This window comes from Mustela nivalis (genome assembly GCF_964662115.1).
Source record: "Mustela nivalis genome assembly, chromosome: 19".
NCBI lineage: Eukaryota > Metazoa > Chordata > Mammalia > Carnivora > Mustelidae > Mustela > Mustela nivalis.
This window is the reverse complement of record NC_139038.1, coordinates 7,553,077-7,575,565: the sequence shown is the minus strand read 5'-3', so window position 1 is coordinate 7,575,565 and position 22,489 is coordinate 7,553,077. Positions and strand designations below refer to the sequence as shown.

Here is a 22,489-nt window from a genome sequence, read left to right as displayed (position 1 = left end):
TTGGAAAAGCGGACAAAAGAGAAGACAAGGGACTGACTGCCTTTTTAGCAGCTCTTCTAGAGGGTGGCCTGGTCTGTCTGAGGGGTGACACCTGAGTTCCATTTCCACCCTGTCTCACTAGCTGTGGGACCTGGCTGGACAGTCTCCTTTTTGCCTGGCCACCCAAGAAGGGGGCTGGACCCCATTAGTGGGTGCCCCAGCCCATTCTGTTGGGCAACATGGCATGTTTACTAGCTACACTTTGGTAGAGTATCTGCTATCCAGGTGCCTCGGGTCCCATTGTTCCCATATATGGTATCCCTATATGCAAGCTGCACATTTCATGTCCTGTTCAGGCCCCTGGGCCCAGCTGGATCCCCATGATGCCTGGAACTGTGAGGCACGACTTCTGCTCATAGACACTGTGTGGTTTCTGGGTTTGTTCATCCTCCCTTCTCCCAACAGCAATGAGAGTGTCCAGTAATCAGTCCTGAACTGTGGCTCTCACAGAGGGGGTTTCTGGTGGGAGGAGGGCCTGGAATTTTGTGATTCATAGATGGGCAGAGCCTAAATGCAACTCTTTAGCTCAGATGGTGGCCATAGGGGAGGGATCAGAAGCCATGTGATGAGGAGAGAGAGAGAGAGAGAGAGAGAGAGCTATAAGCTGTGGACCACATTTTGAGAATTCTACCTTAGATATTCCCCCAAGTTCTCCTAAGTTTTTGTTCTCAGGTTCTCATTGGCCACATCCATCACTGCCCCTTCCCCCTCCACAGTACCTAACCCTGCTCCTGCTTTCCCCCCAAGGCCAGGAGTAAAGCAAGAGGTAAGCTCTCACTACCTCCACTAATTGGGATGGAGTTTCTAGCCCATGCAATAAGGCAAGACAAAGAAATAAAAAAATGCTCCGTGTTTTCCTAGATTCTGTTTATGTAATTTGGCATTTATTCATCACAGGGCAATTGTATTAACTTTTTAAAAATTTTTCTGCATCCTTGGTGCTCTGGTTCCTGTGGCCTTGCTGACTGGGGAAAGATGGTCCCTCCCAAAACTAGCCTATCTTAGAGCAAAGGGCATTCCTAGGAACATGCCTTTCGTGTGCAAACTAATTAATCCAGGACCCGTCCTCCAAACCACCTCCTTTATCTAACTCTCATCCACCAAGCCAATATTTCCTCTGCCCTGAGTCAGTCCTGTGTCAGGTGCCAGAGAACTAGAGATAGTTGTAACCTGTAACCCAAAGCCCACTGGAATTAATTAAACTAGCCAATCCTAAACTGTTTCCCCTTCCTTGCTTATCTTGCCAGGGGAAAACTCACAAAAGATTCTGGTCATTTCCTTCCCCTTGGTCTTGCCTCTGCCTCTTCTAGTGCTTCCCCAGGTGGCCCTCTATGGCATGGCGTTTTCATTCTCTGCAGGAAATGTAAGTTCTAAAAACTTTCTTTCAGTATCACTACCCTCTCTGTGTCATCACTCAGTCACCTGTACAAAATAAAATCCCGTGAGTATAAGAATTGAGCCAAAAGACATCCAGATTGGAAGGAAAGAAGGAAAAATTGTTTATTAACAGGTGACTTGATGGTTTATGTAGATGATCCAATGGAATTGACCAAAAAAGCCACTACAGCTGTAAGTGATTTAAACTAGGTCACAGGGGGCACCTGGGTGGCTCAGTGAGTTAAAGCCTCCACCTTTGGCTCAGGTCATGATCCCAGGGTCCTGGGATCGAGCCCCACATCGGGCTCTCTGCTCAGCAGGGAGCCTGCTTCCTCCTCTTTCTCTCTGCCTGCCTCTCTGCCTACTTGTGATCTCTGCCTGTCAAATAAACAAATAAAATCTTTAAAAAATCAATAAACTAGGTCACAGGATACAAAAGCAATACACAAAAATCAATTTAAAAAATATTTTATTTATTTATTAGAGAGAGAGACACACACGGAGCACACAAGTAGGTTTGGGACAGAGGGAGAGGAAGAAGGAGAAGCAGACTTCCTACAGAGCAAGGAACCCAATGTGGGGCTTGATGCCAAGACCCTAAGATCATGACCTGCATTGAAGGCAGATGCTTAACTAACTGAGACACCCAGGCATCCCTCAAGTGTTTTTCTATATACTAATCACAAAAAATGGAAGTCAAATGAAAATAATACCACTTACGATAGCTTCAAAATATGAAATACTTAGAAATAAGTACCACAGAAGATGTGTAAGATCTGAACACAAAACTATAAGACATTACTGAGAGAAATTAAAGGTTAATGAATGGAGATTTCATACCTAAGTATGAACAGTATTCAATGCAGTTCAGATGTCAATTCTCCCCCCATTCATATGTACCTAGAACACAATCCCAGCCGAATCTCAGCAGGCTCTTTTGTGGAAATTGAATAGCCAATTCTAAAATTCATAGAGAGGGGCACCTGGGTGGCTCAGTGGGTTAAGCCTCTGTCTTTGGCTCAGGTCATGATCTCAGGGTCCTGGAATTGAGCCCCGCATCAGGCTCTCTGCTCGGCAGGGAGCCTGCCTCACTTTCTCTCTCTGCCTGCCTCTCTGCCTACTTGTGATCTCTCTCTGTCAAATAAATAAACAAAATCTTTTAAAAAAATGAACAGCAATTCATATATTGCACTATCTACAAAAATTAACTCAAAATGAATCATTAGCCTAAATGTAAGCCCTAAAATTAAGTCAAGCAAAAAAAAAAAAAAAACAGGAGAAAATCTTTGTAACTTTGGGTTAGGCCCAGATGTCTTAGATTCAACACCAGAAGTATTAAAATACTGACAAATTGGAGCCCCTCAAAATGAAATCTGTTCTTCAAAAGATGCCGTCAAGAAAATGTAAGGAGACACTACAGACTGGGAGACAATATTGGCAAATCACATAACTCATAAAGGATCTGTATCCCAAATATACAAAGAACCCTCAAAATTTGTGAAAAAAAAAATCCCAATTGAAAACATGAGCTAAAGATTTGAAGAGATACTTTGTCAAAGGAGACATACAGCTCACGACCACATGAAAAGATGTGTAACAGCATTAGTCACAAGGGAAATGTGAAAGAAAACCACAGTGAGATCACATCACATATCTGCTAAATGGCTCAAACTGAAAGACCAGCCAATAATAAGTGTTGACAAGGAAATGGAGCAATTGAGGATGTCTTACACTGCTGGTGGGAATGCACAGAGGTGCAAATATTAAGCCATTCCTTAAAAAGTTAGATATACACCTACCTCACGTACACACACACACACGTACCTCCCACTCCATCCTGTTCAAGTTTGAGAACCACTGCCCTGAAGTTTGAGTCCAAGGACATGGAATTTAAGGACCTCTCTTGCCTGTTCCCTTTCCTTTTCAGGGAAATCCTGTGAGGTAAAGGAGTTTAATTCCTACCCAACAAAGGAAGAAACAGAGGCCCAGACAGGTCACCTCACTCGCTCCAGTTCCCTCCACTGGGAAGGTCTGGAGTCTGGACCATGCTCAGGTCTGTGTGTCTTTTTTTTTTTTTTTTTTTTGACCCTCCCCACCCCAGCCCACCGCCCACAGGTCTGTGTGCCTTGTGAGCTTGGTGCTTTCCCAAATGATGGTCCTTCTTCCTAGCTCCCGCGACAGCTTAACTTCCCCCACCTCCTGTCTCCTCCCACAGCCCTTCCTACAAAAGCCCTCCAGTGCTGCTTTCATCCAGCCGCTGGTCAATTTCTGGAGAAACAAAGGCAGCAGGGATGTGAGTGTGAGGAGAGGCAGGCCATGGAGTGATGAAAGACGACAGCGGGTCTCTGAGAACAGGGAAGAAAGAGAAACTGAGAGCCCGATCTTGATCTCTACCCTTCTGCACAGTCTGCTCCTGTGCCAAGGCTGACATCAGCACTCTGTTTACTTCCTCTTGTTTTCCATCAGAGGGAGGAGGCCAGGCTCAGAGAGGGTTTGTCCTGCCCTGGCTGGGGGCAGGCACGCAGTGAGCCCTCCAGAAATGAGAGCCCAGCCGGGAAGGGAAGACTCACCCATGTAAAGCAAGTAGAGGGAGGCCCCAGAGTTAATGTTAGGATAGGTGGCCTTCCACCTCCCACTTCCTGGGTGCTGGGTGTTTTGCTCATTTGCTATATTCTTGATGCTTTGACATCTGGGGCCTCACTGACGGGGGGGAGACAGCCCTTTGCAGTGCTAGCCAGTTCCTAGAGATAGCAAAGACTTGCCCAGGAGCACGCCTTTCTTTTTATTTTATTTTAATTTTTTAAGATTTTACCTAAGAGAGAATGAGAAAGAGCATGAGTGGGGAGATGGGGAGAGGGAGAAGCAGGCCTCCCTCTCAGCAGGGATCCTGATGGGGCACTCGATCCCAGGACCCGGGGACCATGACCTGAGCTGAAGGCAGATGTCCGACCCACTGGGCCACCCCGGTGCCCCAGGAGCACACCAACCAGTGTAGAACCCACAAACCACCTCTTCTATGTGACGCTCCAGGAGGCCACTGTTCCCCTGCCGCATTCCCCCCAGACAGCCTTTCATCCGCAGAACCTGCTGAAATTATTCCCACTGCTCAGTCCTCCAGTCTGCTTATCCTGATTTGTCTGGTCTTTTCTACAGAATGATAAAGGCTCCTGTCCCTGTCTGCCCTTGACTTCCTCGGCCTCTTGACCGACCTTGGTGCCTCCCAGCGTGGCCCCACCCAGAGTCCTGTGCCTCCTGTTTCTAGGGAATCTGTGAGGATACATTCTCCATTGCCGTGTGTTTGTGTCTTACCACACTTGATCCAAACAGATCCAAATCCAGTTTATTCTAAACCAGTAGTAAAGTCTCCTCAGACCCCAAGAGGTAGGCAGGGTCTGTTAGATCCTCATTTTACAAGAGGAAACCGAGGTCCCATGGGAGGTTATGAACGTCACTTATGGTCCCACTGCCAGTAAATATCTGCTGGGCTGTGGGGTCTGGGCCTCTGCACGGTGCCACTTCCCCATGCAGAGACAGCAGTCGACAGGCCTCTGACCCATGTTACAGCCCGGGTTCCCTTTACTGGGTCTTCCCGCTGCACAGGGAGGAGAATAGGACAGACCGGCTTGTGGAGATTTGGGTCCCTGTTACCCGACTTGGCGCAGGAGGCAGTCAGGGCTGACTGGTGTGGATGGAGAGAAGCAGAGAAGCCTTTGTCTTTACAGGGCGGGGATCTGACAGTAAGGATCCCTGTGACTTTCCTGTCATTATGCGTTGTTTTCTGTGTTGCCTCGTTCTGTCCCCACTCAGACCCTTTAAGGGAAGTGGCTGTTTTCCCCATTTTGCCAATGAGAAAACAGGCCGGGGGAAGGGAGGGCATTTGCCACACCGCCTGCCTTCTGTGGAGTCGGCCTCTGTCACAGTCCCAGGTTTCGTGTGTTCTGTGACTGACACTTCCTTACCTGTCAGCCGCCTCCTCACGGCCCCTCGCTGCATTCCAGCGCCTGATCAACCCGACACACATGCCAACTGAGCTTCTAGAAGAGTGAGAGCAGACAGCAAAGACCTGGGGGGCAGGGGCTGACCCCCGGCCTTGCTGCGCTCCCAGGCGGGGAGCAGAGAGGGGATGCTCACAGAGGAGACCATTGTCACCCTTCCCCTCAGAGCAGTGGAGGGCAGTACATGTTGAACAAACAGCCGTCCAGAGAAGAAGCCCGGATTCGTAGCATTTGCCAATTTCATGGTGTCAAAACTCCCACAGTACGGAGTTAACTACTACCATGTGGACGGAAGGTTTGTATCCCCCAAAGGTAGGTGTTGAAGCCCTAGCCCCACAGTGTGGCTGCATTCAGAGAGGGCGCCCCAAGGGTCCTCAGAGAAGGTGACAGCGGAGTGCTCCTTTCTCTTTCTCTCTCCAAGTGCACAGTCTGCGGGAAGGCCTCGTGAACACAGAGCAAGACGGCACCGCCTACACGCCACAGGCCATGACCTCAGAATGCAGCCTACCTTGCCAGCATCTTGATCTTGGACTTCCTGGACTCCAGAATCGAGAGAAATTCCTGATACGTCAGCTGCCAGGTCTGTAGCATCTCATTTTGGCAGCCGGAGCGGACGACTCCCCCTCCAGGGTGAAGTCACTGAATTTGAGGTCAGAAGAAACGCACAACAGCAGGTGTTTCTACCTCATTCCTGCTGTGCAGACACAAGAGCATGAATGACCTCAAGAGCGTAGACCGTAGTAGTATGTGGTAGAATAAGTAGGGAGGAAAGACGTTAGCAGGGAGGGATGAACTTCCTTCTTTTTAAACATAATTTATTTGTGAGTTTGTATTTAATTTTTTTGATTATCATTTTTGTGGTGATAATACATACCTAACAAAAAAATTTACCATTCGAGCCATTTTTAAGTAGACCGCTCAGTGGCATTAAGCTCATTTACAGTGTTGTGCACCCACTTAATTTTTAGGAATGCCTGTGTTCCATAAGGGCCGCACAACATTCCCCAGAATGTCCCAGTCAGCTCCAGGACCCTTCTCTCTGTGGGCTTCCGGTGGTCATCACGGAATTTAGGAGAAAAAGCCACGAGATGATTCTGTTTCTGTGCATTTCACAGAATTCTAACTGAACATGAATTACGGCGGCCACGTGGGTCCTCTTCGTCTTTTTAACCTGCCTTTATCTGTAAAAGGCTTTTAGGAATCTGAGCTGAGCATGGGCTGGCAAGGGAACTGGCCGATGCATCTGAGCTGAGGTGGGGGCTGCAGTCCCCGTCAGCCCCTGAACTTCGTGTCGCTGTGGTCCCCGCCGGCCGTGTTTATGCGGTTTGGGTTTGCAACAGCAGACGGGCGTCCCCTCACCATTCTGGAGGCCGGAGGTCCACACTCAAGGTGTCAGCGGGGTCGTGTCCCCTCTGAAGGCTCTGGGGAGGGTCCTTCCCGCCTCTGCCAGCTTCTGGAACTCACAGGGTCTCCGGGGTCCTTGGGGGTTGGCTCCGGGCAGTCCCTGCCTCCCGCGTCTGCCTTTCAGCCGGGAGACGGGTGACCCTCTACTCCCAGGTCAGACGCAGAGTGTGTCAGGGCTGGGGGCGGTCGCCAGACGGTGAGCTCCTGTGAGGAAGTGGTTTACAAAACGTTTACACAACACAAGCGTGTGCTGCGGGTGAGACCAGGAAGACCGAGAAAGAGGGAGCTCGCATCTGAGAGGGGTGCATGGGGGCGGCGACCGCCGCCAGGACCCCAGGGGGGAAGGGGCTTCTGCACTCGGTCCCCAGCACTCGGTCCGTCACCGGACTTGATGAACTTGCGGTCTCTGGAGAAAAGGAATTATTCGGTCCGAGCCAAAGGCAGTGTGTCTCGGTACAAACCGGAGAAAGTCGTTTCTGAAGGCGGAGAGGGGGAGCATCCCCGCTGGCGGGATGGGCGCTGCCCGATGCAGGACCGGCTGTGGTCAGGTTCCCTGTGCGCCGGTCACCTTCCTTCTGGATGGTGGGTTTGCGCCTAGCAGCTGTGTGAGACCCGGGTCAGAGCACAACCACAGCCCCATGCCTTAGGGCGACTATTTAAGTTATCATAATCTGCCAAATAAAATCCCTCTGCCCTGAGGAGTCTACCTTCCTAATAACACAAAGTTGAGAAATGTGTTTTTACACAAATAAAAATTAGCAAAACAAAGACAACTTTAGTGATTATTATTACAGGAGCGTGGATGCTCTGTTTTGGGTTGGCGATATTTGCAGGACGTTTAAAGATGTGGCATTTCAAGTATTACATATTTATGTTGTAAAATGGTTTTTAACTTCTCCCCATAAAATCACTAAATATGTTATAACCATTCTCGTATCATTTGTTTTGTATGGATAATAATGCCAAGTTAGACAACCTTTCCTGAATCATCGCAGTTCTGAGGTAGCTTTGTTTTATTAATCCCACCTGATGTGGGATTAATGTCCGTGGAGACAGCAATCAGTACATTTCTGAAAGCAATACTTAGATCTGGAAATGTCATGCGTTTTACCCAACAGAGGCACCAGCTGTCTGGGGGGGTGGTCACATATCACAGGTTATCCTTGTTACAGAAAATATTACAAAAATTTTTTTTTTTTTTTAATTGACAGAGAGAAATCACAAGTAGATGGAGAGGCAGGCAGAGAGAGAGAGAGAGGGAAGCAGGCTCCCTGCTGAGCAGAGAGCCCGATGCGGGACTCGATCCCAGGATCCCGAGATCATGACCTGAGTCGAAGGCAGTGGCTTAACCCACTGAGCCACCCAGGCGCCCTACAAAATGTTTTAATTTTATGATCTAAATTGCGACCACTTCCATCCTGATTTTAACCATGTTTTAAAGAAAGTCTGGTAGCTTGCTTCATGCCTGATATGTCAAATTCACATATATATTACATATACGTGCATATATTTAACGTGTATGCATGCACATATACGTATATGCAGAGAAAGCAAGGTAATAAGAATTGTTTAAGGTTCTGCAGTTGACTTTTGCAACGGTTAGAGCAGGCTACCCTGTATGTCTAGAACGAGGAAATGGAACATGAAGAGAGAGTGGGTGTTTGACACAACCAGGAGACAGGTGTTACCCCAAAATCTATTACCTGCAAGTTACCTGAGGGAAAAATGTAACAAGTTCTTTCCCTTTTTTGTTACTTACTTGTCTGCTCCTTTCCTTCATACATGATGAAGTCCCAGAACCTTAAGTCAGGTTCGGTGTGGTGAGGAGGTTCGGAGCCGACGACTAAAGAAAGAATTCTTAAGACGTCATTGGTGCAAAATGGTGGTTTATTAAAGCACGGGGACAGGGCCCGTGGGCAGGCAGAGATGCAGCTGCCGCCCCGGGTTGTGAGGGGTGGTTGGTTATGTACCCTGCTGTTGGGGGAAGGTGAGGGGAAGGGAGGTTTCAGTGGAGTTTTCATATGTTAAAGAGGGCCTACAAGGTGCCAGGATGTTCCGGGCCTGCCGGAGGCCTTGCCCTTGCTGCTGGATCAATGTTGTCTTTAGACCAGTCATTAACATTAAGATAGTTGGGAGACTTTTTGGTGGGGTGTCACAATCCTGCTATCAATCGTCTTTGTTAGTGAGATTTAGAACATTTGTAAGCCAAGGGAGACTCCGGTCTAGCAGGATTGTGAGCTCTGCAAGTTAACTATTTGCTTATTGTTCATGGCAGTCAGGGCTGCCTGAGGGATGCTACACATATGGAGGGGAGCGGATGAAGGGGGGGGGTGCAAGGCGCCAGCTTTTGCTTTGTCCTCAGCCAGCCTCCTGCTCCCTCATCATTCCCCCCTGAACAATTTTGACCCTTAAATCTTTAAGGTGGTTGAAGGTGGAAGGTCTCATCTTCTGTAACTTCTTCCTGCTGAATAGGGGCGTAGAGCTGTCCCTACCTACTGGGGTCAATATTGATCAGTAGAGGAATGTATAGGGGAGTTACGAAAGGCAGAGGCAGCCGAATCCAGCGCTGACAGTGAAGGAGTGTCTTTGCGCGTGGTAAGGATCATCTGTCGTGGTGAAGTCATTGCAGCAATGGAGTCTCGGCACCAAGTAGAGAAACATGGAACAAAGCAACATATTAAGGTTAATAAGGCGATAAGAATGAGAAGCCCGAAAAGGAGATTCGGCCATAGTCCTCCTTCAAACCAGGAACTTAACCATTCACTGAGAGAGTGAGAGAAGGATCTTGTAGGGCCTTAATTTGGGTATTCATATCTTTTATTAGTCATGTGACATTTTTGTGATAGTCTGGATGTACACACAACATTCTGTTTTGATGATTGCACATGTGCCACCCTGGGCACATCCAAGGCCATCCTATTTTGTAGGACTGCCTTGCGTATCTGTGACACTTTGGTATTAAGGAGGGAGATGCCATTTAGTGGATCATTGAGTGCCTTTGTAGTATATTTATTAAGGGCTTCTACATGCCATATGACATCTTCTAGTCCCGCAGATGGAACAAAGATGGATGCTAAGTGATCATACCATTTAAAAACAGATCGTGTCCATCTTTGTTTCAAGTTGGGGAGATTAGCTGGAGTGGTGATGGTTTTAGTAATGCGCCCATGAATCCAGGCAAATCCTAAAGTACAGCGACCTATCCACCCGGGAGGAAGCCAGGGCCACAGGTTGGTTCCACATATCCAGTGGCTTCCGTTTGGAGCTGGCCATCTGATGCCAGGTCACCTTGCCCAATCAGTAGCAAACCGGTCAGTAGCCTGGAGTACTATTACTTGGGAACACACTTCTAGTGATAGCCATCCCAGATAACGTGTGTTATTTGCCCAAGTACCACTCGTATGATTTCTTTGTTCCCAGCATAAAATTGCCTTCTGACTGAGCCGTCCAATCGTGGGTGTAAGCCACAGATATGTATCCCGGATCTGACATATGCCATCTTCAGTATAGCGATAAGGAGGGTTTTGGAACTTAGGCCCATATTTGATTGGGGAGTTATGGCTTCCCCTTTCCTTCCAAATAGCTCCATGGGCATGTAGTACCAGGAAAGCATATTTGGAGTCAGTATAAATGTTAATTCTTAGGCTTTGGCAATTGCAAAGTGCTAGTGAGCACTATGGCACACCTAGCTTTTCTTTATTTTTTCTATGAAAACTACTGTCATCAGAAAACCAACTGTCGTTCATATTTTTAACAGGGGCATCTTAAATCTGGCCAGATAGAGTAAGCAAGATCAATAACCTTTTTTGCTCTATAGAGAAAGAAGTACAGTGGTCAGGTTCAGGCATACAGGTAACTAGGTTTAAAGTTTGACAAGTTTTATTTCTGGCATATCTGTTAATGTAGCCCAGTATTTAATAAGTTGGCCTCCATCATCCATTGGTGGCCTTTGGCTTCTAAGACAAATCTGGACCTGATGTGACATCATTACAGTCAAGGACTGTCCCATAGTGAGCTTTGAGGCTCCTTTTATGAGGGAGGCTGTTCTAGTTTTTGCTAAAGCATCTATTTGCAATTGCATCTCAACAGAGGTGGCCTCTAGGATAAATATGACAAAGGGGTGAAACCAATAAGACGACCTTTGAGTGGTCTAGCCTCAACAATATCCTGATTACAGAGGATCATTGCCAAGTGGGAGAAAACTTGTCGAGAGATAAGGGGAGTCCCCCATGCATCATTCAATCCAATCATAAAGAAAGTGGGGTCATCCATTATCTCCACAAGTCCATAGTTAATCCTATGGAGTGCGATAGGTTGGCTTTTAGGCAATTTCATTATCCCAGCCACACATAAGGTATTAGTTAAGTTATACAATTGTAGGGGAATCAATCCCATTTTTCCAGTTGTTTAATCATGTGCCGTGGGGTCTGCTAATATCCCCACAAAATAAAAAAGCAAGAAGATCATCTAAATGAGCTATTGTGTAACTTCTCTGAAGTTTACCTCTAATTGTTTAGCTTAGGTAAACAAACATTTAAAGACAATCAAATCTAGAATTTAACATCCATAAAGGTGTTACTAAAACAATTTTTCTCTCTAAAATAACCCTCATTTACAGAGATAGCCAAATCAGGACTAATTCACTTGTGAAACAAGTCCAGTTTTAACAAACTTGGCCTAATTATTTACATAAGCTCAGCAAGAACAGTGAGTGTGATCAATAGATCTTTTAGAATCTGCTTTGCTGGGACTTTGTATAAGGAATCTCTAGGTTGAACTTTTAGTAGCCTCTCCGGGCCAGAAGCCAAGCCCTGTACTTGCCATGAGGCATGCCTGCAATACCTTTGGGCGAATTCCTCTTCCCGAGACTGCGCCTACCAAGGAGTGACATTCTTTACTCACCTGGTGGGGCTGCTGGGAACTCTGTAAGCAAGGTATCAGGCCAACAGTCCCAAGGGGCTTTATGGCTCCAGGTTTCATAAAGTCAACCTTAGTTCCTTAAAGCTGTTTGGTCATATCTGAGTCTTTTCAAATATGACATCCCAGTCAAAGCCTTGGTAAAATAACCCGTCTTTCCAATTCTTTCCTGTTACAAGGAGAACAGATTCTTATTGAACTTATGCAAATGACTGATTGCCACGGAAGAAAGAATACTTACTAAGACCTTTTGGTTTCAGAGGGTTCAGATAGAGAAAAAAATTTGAATGCTTTGATTTGTTCGCAAATCAATACTTTTACATCTCTGTAAGTTACAGATAACTAGGAGGGAGTATCCCTAGTCTGTAAGAGCAAACAGTAGAGAGAACCAGCAATGTTTAAAGTAAGACAAAACATTAAGAGACACAACACTATAATCTTTTAGTTCATTTAGTCCCATGTTACTAATTCTGGTGAATGCGGCTTTAGTCAGTTCTGGAAATTCTTACCCATTTCAGTTTTAGGATTTTCAAGCATATCAAATATCTATATTTGTCCTGAAAGTCCTTTACAGGAATCTCCTTGAAGATAATTTTACAAGAGAATTAAAACAATTATAAATGACAAAAACTCAGAATGGATATGGTTAGAGCTAAAGAGACATGGGAGTTTACAATTTAGCTGCAAGGAAATCAGGTTATTTCTGTGATACATAACATTTTCATAATTACAGTATCAAGCGATGATCTCTCAAAACGTTAAAACTTTAGGAAGTGCGTAGAATCTCTAGAATAGTTATAGCATTTTCCCAAATGTAACCCAAGGTTTATCATTGGTTCAGTAGTACTTCATGAGCAACTTCACATACCAAGGAAAAGCCTGAGTTAAAGAGATTTACAATTTAAATCCTGTCAACATTTCCTAAAATCTTAGAAAGTGTTGAAGCACATGCCTAAATATAATTAGGGATGTTGAACACCTGATAAAACAAAACATAGAAACTGGGTTTTCTGGGCTGGCAAAGAGAAAACCATTTACATTTTCTTAACAGCAGATCAATTGATCTAAGAAAACATTGTCCTTTTGAACAGAGAATTTCAGTCTTGTACCAATGTACCTTTAAAACCCATTCATTTCAATCTTAATCCATTCTTGACCATCGCTAAAATTCCTTTTCTGAAGATTTCCCTTCACAAACCTTCTACAACTTTCCTTTGCATTCAGGTTTTGTCCCAAGCCATTTCCTTCCAAACAACCATCTCATTTAGGACAAAATTACCTTCCTTTACCTTCAACAAAATGTATTCCCATTCCTTAAATCTTTCTTACATATCTCCTACTTTCCTACATACAGAGTTTTCCTTTATTTCCATCAGTCTTAGTTACACTAAGCAGAACTTTGTATTCTTAGAAACACCTTTAGTTATTAACCAATTGTGAACTGCTACCACAGAATTCTTCAGGTGGCAAATTTATGAATCAGTTAAGTGGCAAACAAGTTTACCAACAGATTTAAATACTCTTAGTTTCTTTGCAGTAAGAAGTCAAAAGCACAAACCTACATCCAGTAATTAATGACTTAGCATTTTATCCTGTTTGGTTAAGATACTGATGTCCACAATTTAATTCCATTTGTCATCCAAGCAAAACTTTAAAACTTTTAGGTTATCAAAGACTTTGAAAGCTACTTCAGCAATTACCCATTAGAACTTTGAGACAGACAATTAACCATCAGTTTAGTCATTTCTTTGCTAACAAATTTTAACAAGTAACATAAGCTTATTTGACCTTCAGTAAACTTCGATAGAATAAAGCTTCACATTTACTGCTGTAAACTTAAAAGACAGGTCTTATCTTAATTAAACCAACAAACTTAACTTAGTTTCAATAGCGATTTACGTTCCACCTGGGCCCACTCCAATTTGAATGTTTACCTGAGACATGCGTGGGAAGATCTGGAGTGGGGGTGTTCTTCTTGCTCCTTGACAGTGAAGAGAGAAGGAGCCGTGGTGCATGATCTAGAGGCTAGTCATGCAGGCTGCACGCACCTTGGTGCAGAAACAGAAGGGGAAAACAGAGGAAACAAAGTGCTGCCAGGAGGCAGAGAAGGGATTCCCGGTTTCAGAGCTCATAAGCCCCAACAGAGGAGCAGACGCCATGCTTTCCCACCAGCAAGGGGGGAGGGGTTAGGCAGTCCAAGTCAGGCCAGAGAACACAGGGAAACTTCCCCGAAACAAAGAGAGTTTCGGCAGCTGCTTGGGAATATTCCTTATAGTCTCTGTCTCGAGTTAGACCAACCCCAGTTGGCTCCAGTTATGGCCATTAACACGGGAAGTGAGTGAGGAAGAAGCCCCCACATCTATTAGGAGAAACAGAAAGAAATAAAGCCAGAGTCCCCTTTGCTAGGGATGACCCAGCAACCTGGGTTTACTAGAAGAAGGCTTATTTACGTAATTACCATCCAATATGTCAGGAGAAAGTTTACTAGCTGACTCATTTGGGCAAACACATTTCGCAAAAGCCCCTTAGTCTGGGGTCCTGGTATAGAGCAATGAAGGCCTAGGTATGAGCGGTGAAGGTATCCTAGGTCCATTTGCCCTGTTTCCTGCAGAGGAGATCTAACTGATAGGTCCCACTGAGGCCATGCAGTGTTACAGGAGCTCAGTCCTTTCCTAAGTTTTGCAATCCAAATTATTTCCAGTGGGTTAAAAGGCACCCCAAGGTAGAGTCCTTGGGAACTGAAGAAGCCTACTGAGGCCATGCTTCCAGAAAAGTAATGAAGGTCCATTACCAAATCCCCCCTGACTCCTGGGTAGCGTCCCACGCAGGATATGTCAGAGGTTCCTGTGTCAAAAGCGACCGGAGGCGTCCCTCAACAAAAATCGCTATTGATCACCGCTTTGCCTTCCCTGGGAAGGCATTCCTGCCGTTAAAGGCCCTGGAAGGGGTGCCGGCGTCCCTCCGCTTCCCCATCGCATCCTAGGCTGCCAATGGGTGCCTGGTGAATGGACTAAAACGTTTGTGCCATGCCATCATATATTCTGAAGATTGCATACTGTTTTGCCATATTAACCCATGGAAGTACTAGAAAAGTTTGGCAAGGGGAAATTACCCAATTTCATAGCTTTAGGCGGTTTGCAGAAGACACTGACGAGAAACAGTAAAGATTGAAATCCATCATGGTCTATGCGACATTCCAACACATGTGGTCCTTACAGCCAACTTCCCTAGGAAACGTTCCCCGGTTGCGTTTTAATTCAATCGGGTACTGGTTTCGGCCGGCTCCCAGTGGAGGTCCCGCGGCCAGAAGTGGCTAGACCGGGCATGTGGAGGGGATCACATTAGATCAATCAGGAGGAAACCTCACACGGGAGTCTTAAGATTGGCAGCCGTCCTGGTGACTTAGGTGGCTGTCCCGTGCCCAAGAGAGACAACTTTCTATAAGAACAGGAATAGAGTGAGGCCATCAAGTTTCTGGGTCTTATTGCCATTCCGGCCAGGGTACTAGCTTACAGCCAAAAAGCAGGCGCTCTCCTCCCCATAGAGTAGCCACGGGCTAGAGGATTACAGCCTGAGCAATTGACATGCAAGTGTTCCAATAAGTCCATACTCCTTGAAAAAGCCCTGGAATGAGCGTAAAGGAAAAGGAGAGAAAGTACTCACCAATTTTGCACCGAAGCTCAGAGTCCAAATGTAAAGACTCACAAATCTCCTGGCTGGCTCGCCAAAAATGATGAAGTCCCAGAACCTTAAGTCAGGTTCGGTGTGGTGAGGAGGTTCGGAGCCGACGACTAAAGAAAGAATTCTTAAGACGTCATTGGTGCAAAATGGTGGTTTATTAAAGCACGGGGACAGGGCCCGTGGGCAGGCAGAGATGCAGCTGCCGCCCCGGGTTGTGAGGGGTGGTTGGTTATGTACCCTGCTGTTGGGGGAAGGTGAGGGGAAGGGAGGTTTCAGTGGAGTTTTCATATGTTAAAGAGGGCCTACAAGGTGCCAGGATGTTCCGGGCCTGCCGGAGGCCTTGCCCTTGCTGCTGGATCAATGTTGTCTTTAGACCAGTCATTAACATTAAGATAGTTGGGAGACTTTTTGGTGGGGTGTCACAATCCTGCTATCAATCGTCTTTGTTAGTGAGATTTAGAACATTTGTAAGCCAAGGGAGACTCCGGTCTAGCAGGATTGTGAGCTCTGCAAGTTAACTATTTGCTTATTGTTCATGGCAGTCAGGGCTGCCTGAGGGATGCTACACATATGGAGGGGAGCGGATGAAGGGGGGGGGTGCAAGGCGCCAGCTTTTGCTTTGTCCTCAGCCAGCCTCCTGCTCCCTCATCATACAGGCCCATGGAAAGAGAGTCTTCTGCCTCAACAAGGCCACAACACGCCGTCCCCTCTGGCCTGGACTCAGTCCCCGCTGTGTGAGGGGGCAGGGCAGTCCGGGAGCCAGAAGGGTGATCATCTAGGGATCCCCCTTTACAGGCTCCAGGTTGCACTGGGCCCGTCCTAGGTGATGGAGTCCAGGTGTTTGTGTGTCTTTTATAAGTTCACTTGTGTGTTGAGGTTCAAGAGGTTCTAGAGCCTGAGGCTAGGTTGGGATCCCTAACTCTGGGCATGGTGCTGGTCACAGCCCCTTTCCGCACAGATATCTCCCCTCCTCTCTCTGAATTCTGGTGACTTAGCTGCTCTCTCGGGCCTGGAGATACAGCTGCTGACTTGCTGGCGTGGCCTTGGGCCCGCAGTCGGTCTCAGTAGTGTGTTCTTGTACTCGGCCTGCTCTGTCCTCTGTCAGGATTCCTTTCCTAAGCTCTCTTCCACTGCCTTCACCTGAGAGAGTCATCAGTTTCCTGCCAGGGCCGCTGGCTTCGTGAGGGGACAGAGGCACGCGGAGTGTGAATTCACCGGGAAATATGCGGCAGACACAAGGGGTGAGATGCTCAGCGGACACTGCTGAGTAGGTTGGAAAATGTAGACTGGAAGAACTTTTTTTCATTCCTAGACCTGAGATCCACCAGACAAAGTAAATCCCACTAGTGCCAAGACACAAGCAAGCCTCGGACACTCGTGGGTTAAGACAATGAACGTCAGTCCTGGATTGTGCAACATCCCAGTGGGACAGTCCTGGCCCAGGGCCCTCAGGGGGCAGCTCCTCCGTCTCTCCTCTACTTGCAGTTTCACTTGCTCTAGTGCCGCGGGGTCCTCTCCACTCACCTGGCAAATGGGGAAACAGCGTGGAAAATTGCACGACCGAGTTTTGCATCACTTCCTCTGGGGGGTAATATACATCCTTTTTTCCCACGTTGCACAGGCCAGAGATTGGTTGTCTGATCCCCACATGTCTGGGAAAGAGGCTAGGAAATGTGTTTAGGTGTGGGACCGGGATCAGGGTAAGGCAGGTGAGGCTTTCGCCTCAGATCAGAGCCTGAACAGGACTCCCAAGAAACACAGTAGAGTTTGGAAGTTATTATCGGTGAGTTTGCTTCCACTAAACTGAGGAAGGTAAAATTATAACTAATTCTGTTTGGGGTATGAATGAAATATTTAAACTTAAAATAGTTTTCAGAGTTTGAATGACCTACTTTTTAATGTTTCAATTTTTTTTCAACTCTTTAGTGTTCTGTTAAGAATTAACCATTAAGGGGTGCCTGGGTGGTTCAGTGGGTTCAGCCACTGCCTTCGGCTTGGGTCATGATCTTGGGGTCCTGGGATCGAGCCCTGCATCGGGCTCTCTGCTTGGTGGGGAGCCTGCTTCCCCCCCGCCCCCTGCCTGCCTCTCTGCCTACTTGTGATCTCTGTCTGCCAAATAAATAAATGAAATCTTAAAAAAAAAAAAAAAAAAGAATTAACCATTAAGGGGCACCTGAGTAGCTCAGTGGGTTAAGTGTCTGCCTTTGGTTCAGATCATGATCTCAGGGTCCTGGGATCAAGACCTGAGTCAGGCTTCCTGCTCAGTGGGGAGTCTGCTTCTCCCTCTGCCCCTCCCCCTGCTCATGATCTCTCTCTCTTTCAAATAAATAAAGTATTTTTTTAAAAAAGGAATTAACCATTAAAAACACATGAAACATGCATAGAGGCCCACTTTTTGTGTGTCCCATAGGAAAAGGATCTAAGTTTTAAGGAACATACAACAATCTCAATCCTCAAATTTTATTTTTCATTCTTTGTTCCATTTTTTTTTTCATTTTTCTTCTTTAATACCAAATGCCTTTAAGAATGGACACCTCTCTGCATACAACTTTTCTTGTGTCCGAAGGTGTTGGTGTCAGTATTGGTGACAGTGTTTTCCTTCTCGTTGCCTAGTCATCTGTTACTTCCCTTTTAATTAATTTATTTTTTTTTATTCCAAGAGTTACTTAAGAGTGTGTGCCTTCCTTTCCAAGGACATATAACTAAGACTTTTTGTCCCATTAAAAAAAGGAAAGTTCTAGGGGTACCTGGGTGGCTCAGTGGGTTGGGCCTCTGCCTTCGGCTCAGGTCATGATCCCAGGGTCCTGGGATCAAGCCCCACATCGGGCTCTCTGCGCTGCGGGGAGCCTGCTTCCTCCTCTCTCTCTGCTTGCCTCTCTGCCTACTTGTGATCTCTGTCAGAAAAATAAAGAAAAAAATCTTAAAAAAAAAAAAGGAAAGTTCTAGAAGCCATGATTCACACACCATACAATTCACTCATTTAAAGCATACAATTTGGGGTGCCTGGTCGCGGGTGGCTCAGTCCTCAGTCGGTCAAGCATCTAACTTTTGATCTCAGCTCAGGTCCTGGTATCAGGGTTGTGAGTTCAACCCTGGGCTCCACACTGGGCATAGAGCCTTCTTAACCAAACCAAACCAAACCAAACCAGTACAGTTCAATGGTTCTTGGTGTATGACATTATTTCTAAAAATAATGGCAACATATCCAAAATATAAAACACTTTTTAGAGTGGAATGCAATGGCATTACTTACCCACACAACGTTGTATAATCATCACCACGATCTATGTGTAAAACGCTGTCATTCCTCCAGATAAAAACTTTCTGTTGCATGTAGATATCCAATTGTCCCAGCAATTAATTTCTTTCTTTCTTTCTTTTTTTATTTTTATTTTTTTTTAAGATTTTATTTATTTGACAGAGAGAGATCACAAGTAGGCAGAGAGGCAGGAGAGAGGAAGGGAAGCAGGCTCCCCGCTGAGCAGAGAGCCCGACACGGGACTCGATCCCAGGACCCTGAGATCATGACCCGAGCCGAAGGCAGCGGCTCAACCCACTGAGCCACCCAGGTGCCCCTCTTTCTTTTTTTAAAGATTTTGTTTATTTATTGGACAGAGAGACACAGCGAGAGAGGGAACACAAGCAGGGGGAGTGGCAGAGGGAGAAGCAGGCTTCCCTCCAAACATGAGCATGGAGCCTGATGTGGGGCTCAATCCCAAGACCCGTGGGGTCATGACCTGAGCCGAAGGCAGCCGCTTAATGAATGAGCCACCCAGGTGCCCCTGACAACATTTCTTGAAGAGAACTTGTGTACTTTTTGGTAATTACTATAGGGATTACAACTATATACTTAACTTTTCACAGTCTAGTTAAAATTAATGTATTTTTTAAAATATTTATTTATTTATTTATTTATTTGATAGACAGAGAGAGATCACAAGTAGGCAGAGAGGCAGGCAGAGAGAGAGGGGGAAGCAGGCTCCCCGCTGAGCAGAGAGCCCGATGTGGGGCACGATCCCAGGACCCTGAGATCATGACCTGAGCTGAAGGCAGAGGCTTAAACCACTGAGCCACCCAGGCGCCCCTAAAATTAATATTTTTAACCATTCACATGAAATGAAGAAAGCTTATAACCACAGAGGTCCCTTTTTACAATTGTGGAAAATCCTGCCACTAGATACTGTTATAATTTTTGCTTTTGATAGTCATGTTTATTTTAAAGCATGTAAGAGGAGAAACATAATCCCTCCCGTTCTCTTGGAAAATCACCATTTCTGTCGCTCATTCGGTTTTCCAGAAGTTCCAAGCTTCCCTGTGGTACCATTTCTCTTCCCTAGGAAACTTCCTTGGGGATTTCTTTCACTGCAGATGTGCTGGACAGTTTTCCTTCATCAGAGAATATCTTTCTTTGGCCTTCGCTTCTAGCGGATGTTTCTGCTGGATAGAGAATTCTGGGTTGATGGTTCTTTCTCTGAACACTTGAAACACAGTTCTGGCATCTTCTGGCCTCCGTGATTTCTGATGACGAATCTGCAATTGTTTGAATGATCATTCTCCTGAATACAATGCTTTGTTATTCTCTAGCTGCTGAAAGGTTTATTTCTTTGAAAGAGATTTCAAATTTCTTTCTCTGAAAGGTTTATTTCTTTATTTTTGGTTTTCAATAGTTCGGTTATGATGTGTCTGGACACAGTTGTCTTTGAGTTGATCCTGTCAGACATACATGGGTCTTCTTAAATCTTTTTTTTTTAAATATTTTATTTATTTGATAGAGATCACAAGTAGGCAGAGAGGGAAGCAGAGAGAGGAGGAAGCAGGCTCCCCACTGAGCAGAGAGCCCGATGCGGGGCTCGATCCCAGGACCCTGGGATCATGACCTGAGCCGAAGGCACAAGCTTAACCCACTGAGTCACCCAGATGCCCCATTCTTAAATCTTTAAATTTATGTTTTTCACTGCATTTGAGAAGTTTTCAGCCATTGTTTGTTCAGAGGTTCCTTTCTGCATTGATCTCTCTCGTCTTCCTCGAGAATTCCAATGACATATATATTCAATCTTTTTTAGAGTCCCACGGGATTCTAAGACTCTCTTCATTTTTTTTTCTTTCAATGTTGTTTTCCCTGGCTGTTCTGGTTGGATTATTTCTTTTGATCTGTTTTTTTTTGCTTTTAGATTATTTATTTATTTGTCAGAGAGAGTGAGAGAGAGAACACAAGCAGGCAGAGGGCAGAGAGAGAAGCAGGCTCCCGGCCAAGCAAGGAGCCCGATGCGGGACTTTCTCCCAGGACCCTGGGATCATGACCTGAACTGAAGGCATCGGCTTAACCTACTGAGCCACCCAGGCGACCTTTTGATCTGTTTTTAAGTTTCCTGATCCTTTCCTCTCTCACCTCTATTCTGTTATTGGCAGACTTCCAATTAACTTTTTGTTTCAGTTTATTATATTCATCAGCTTTAAAATTTCCCTTCAACTTTTTTCATGGCTTTTATTTTCTGCTGAGAATGTCTGTCTTTCCATTTCATTTCAAGACTGTTTGCCTTATTTCATGGGGCATGCTGATAAAATAGCTAACTACATGAAAGTCTTTGTCTAATAATCCCACCATCTTGGTTTAGGATCTTTCATATATGGACTATCGAGATTTTCCTGTTTCCCTGTATGTCCACTAATTTTGGATTATATCCTGAACTTTTAAAGTATTATTAGTATTATAATATTAAATATTATCATTATAATTGTAATTTTAAATATTAAGTATTATAAGTACTATTATTCTGTGCAGTGTTGGGTCCTATTAAAATTCTATGGAGAATGTTGATTTCTCTGTTTTGGTAGACAAGGGTGTGGAAGCCAAGAAAAATAACACTGTACGCACCTTGAGTCCAGCCCTGACATAAGTACAGCCATCTTGGCAAAGCGGAGGCTGGCACCTTGTACCCCTTCTCCACCCACTCCCCTCCCCTCAGTAGTATGTGTGACTTTCCTCAGCTAACCCTGGCTGCCCTAAAAGAAAAACAAATAGTTAACTTGCAGAGATCACAATCCTGCAAAACAGGAGTCTCCCTTGATTTACAAATGTCCTAGAGATTTACAACAAAGAAGCTATCTTATCAATAGCACAATTTCCAGAGGCAAATAACTCAGTTCCTCAAGCCCTAAGGTCACCCTCCCCTCCATAAAACTGAAAGAGGCTGAGGTAGAAAGAAAAGTAAATAAAGTTACATTTCTTCGAAACCCAAATCTCACTAACAAGGACATGTGATAGAAGTGTGAAACTTTATCTCTAAACCTCCAAGATAGTGTCAGCGATCATTGCCAAGCATATGACCCACTGATATACATCTAAAGGGTCTCACAGGAAGATTTTTATTATTGGTAATGAATAACCATTTCCCCAGACAATAGCTAGCCCCTCAAGGTCCTGGAGACCTCGCTTCCAAAATTCCTTAGAGATTTACATCATCCATAATCCCTTTTGTCCTCAGCCACTGTGGAGTCCACCCCTACTCTCTTTAAAAACTCTGACTGTAATCTGGCTCCGGGTCCAAGTCCCTACTCCGCTGTGTCGCATGTACTTGGGCCCAAGCTTAAGCTTGTCAAAGAAACTCTCCTGTGATTGCATCAGTGCTTGGCTCCTTGGTGGTCTCAACAAAGACAAGTCCCAAGGCACCTTCTGTGGGCCGTGGTTCCCATGCCATTGTCTTGGACATGGGCTTGGGGCTTCTACCCAGCAGCTTTTTCAAACTTCCTCCTCTTAAAAACAGAAGGCCAAGGTTTTAGTTTCCTCTTGAACGACTAGTCATACACTTCCTGTGACTGCTTCTGCCCTCAGGGAAAGCAGTGAGAGAAAAGGAAGAGAAAAAAACCAAGGGGATTCCCCTTACATTTCCCTTTGCCAGGTTCTGTCAGGCAGAGGGCTTTTTGCTCTGTCTCCTGGTTTCTTTCCTTTTTCTGTTTTTTTTTTTTAAGATTTTATTTATTTATTTGATGGAGAGACAGAGATCACAAGTAGGCAGAGAGGCAGGCAGAGAGAGTGGGGGAAGCAGGTTCCCCGCTGAGCAGATGTGGGACTCGAT

At 45.6% G+C, this 22,489-nt stretch overlaps 1 long non-coding RNA gene across 1 annotated transcript in view; it reads left to right on the top strand.

Annotated features, from left to right (window-relative positions):
* Positions 1 to 22,489, top strand: part of LOC309854159 — a 56,431-nt gene that overhangs the window by 16,507 nt on the left and 17,435 nt on the right. The window contains exons 4-7 of the long non-coding RNA XR_014306102.1: positions 3,344 to 3,469; positions 4,570 to 5,706; positions 5,833 to 5,991; positions 16,070 to 17,196. This is a non-coding gene — a long non-coding RNA (uncharacterized lncRNA). The remainder of the gene's footprint in view (positions 1 to 3,343; positions 3,470 to 4,569; positions 5,707 to 5,832; positions 5,992 to 16,069; positions 17,197 to 22,489) is intronic.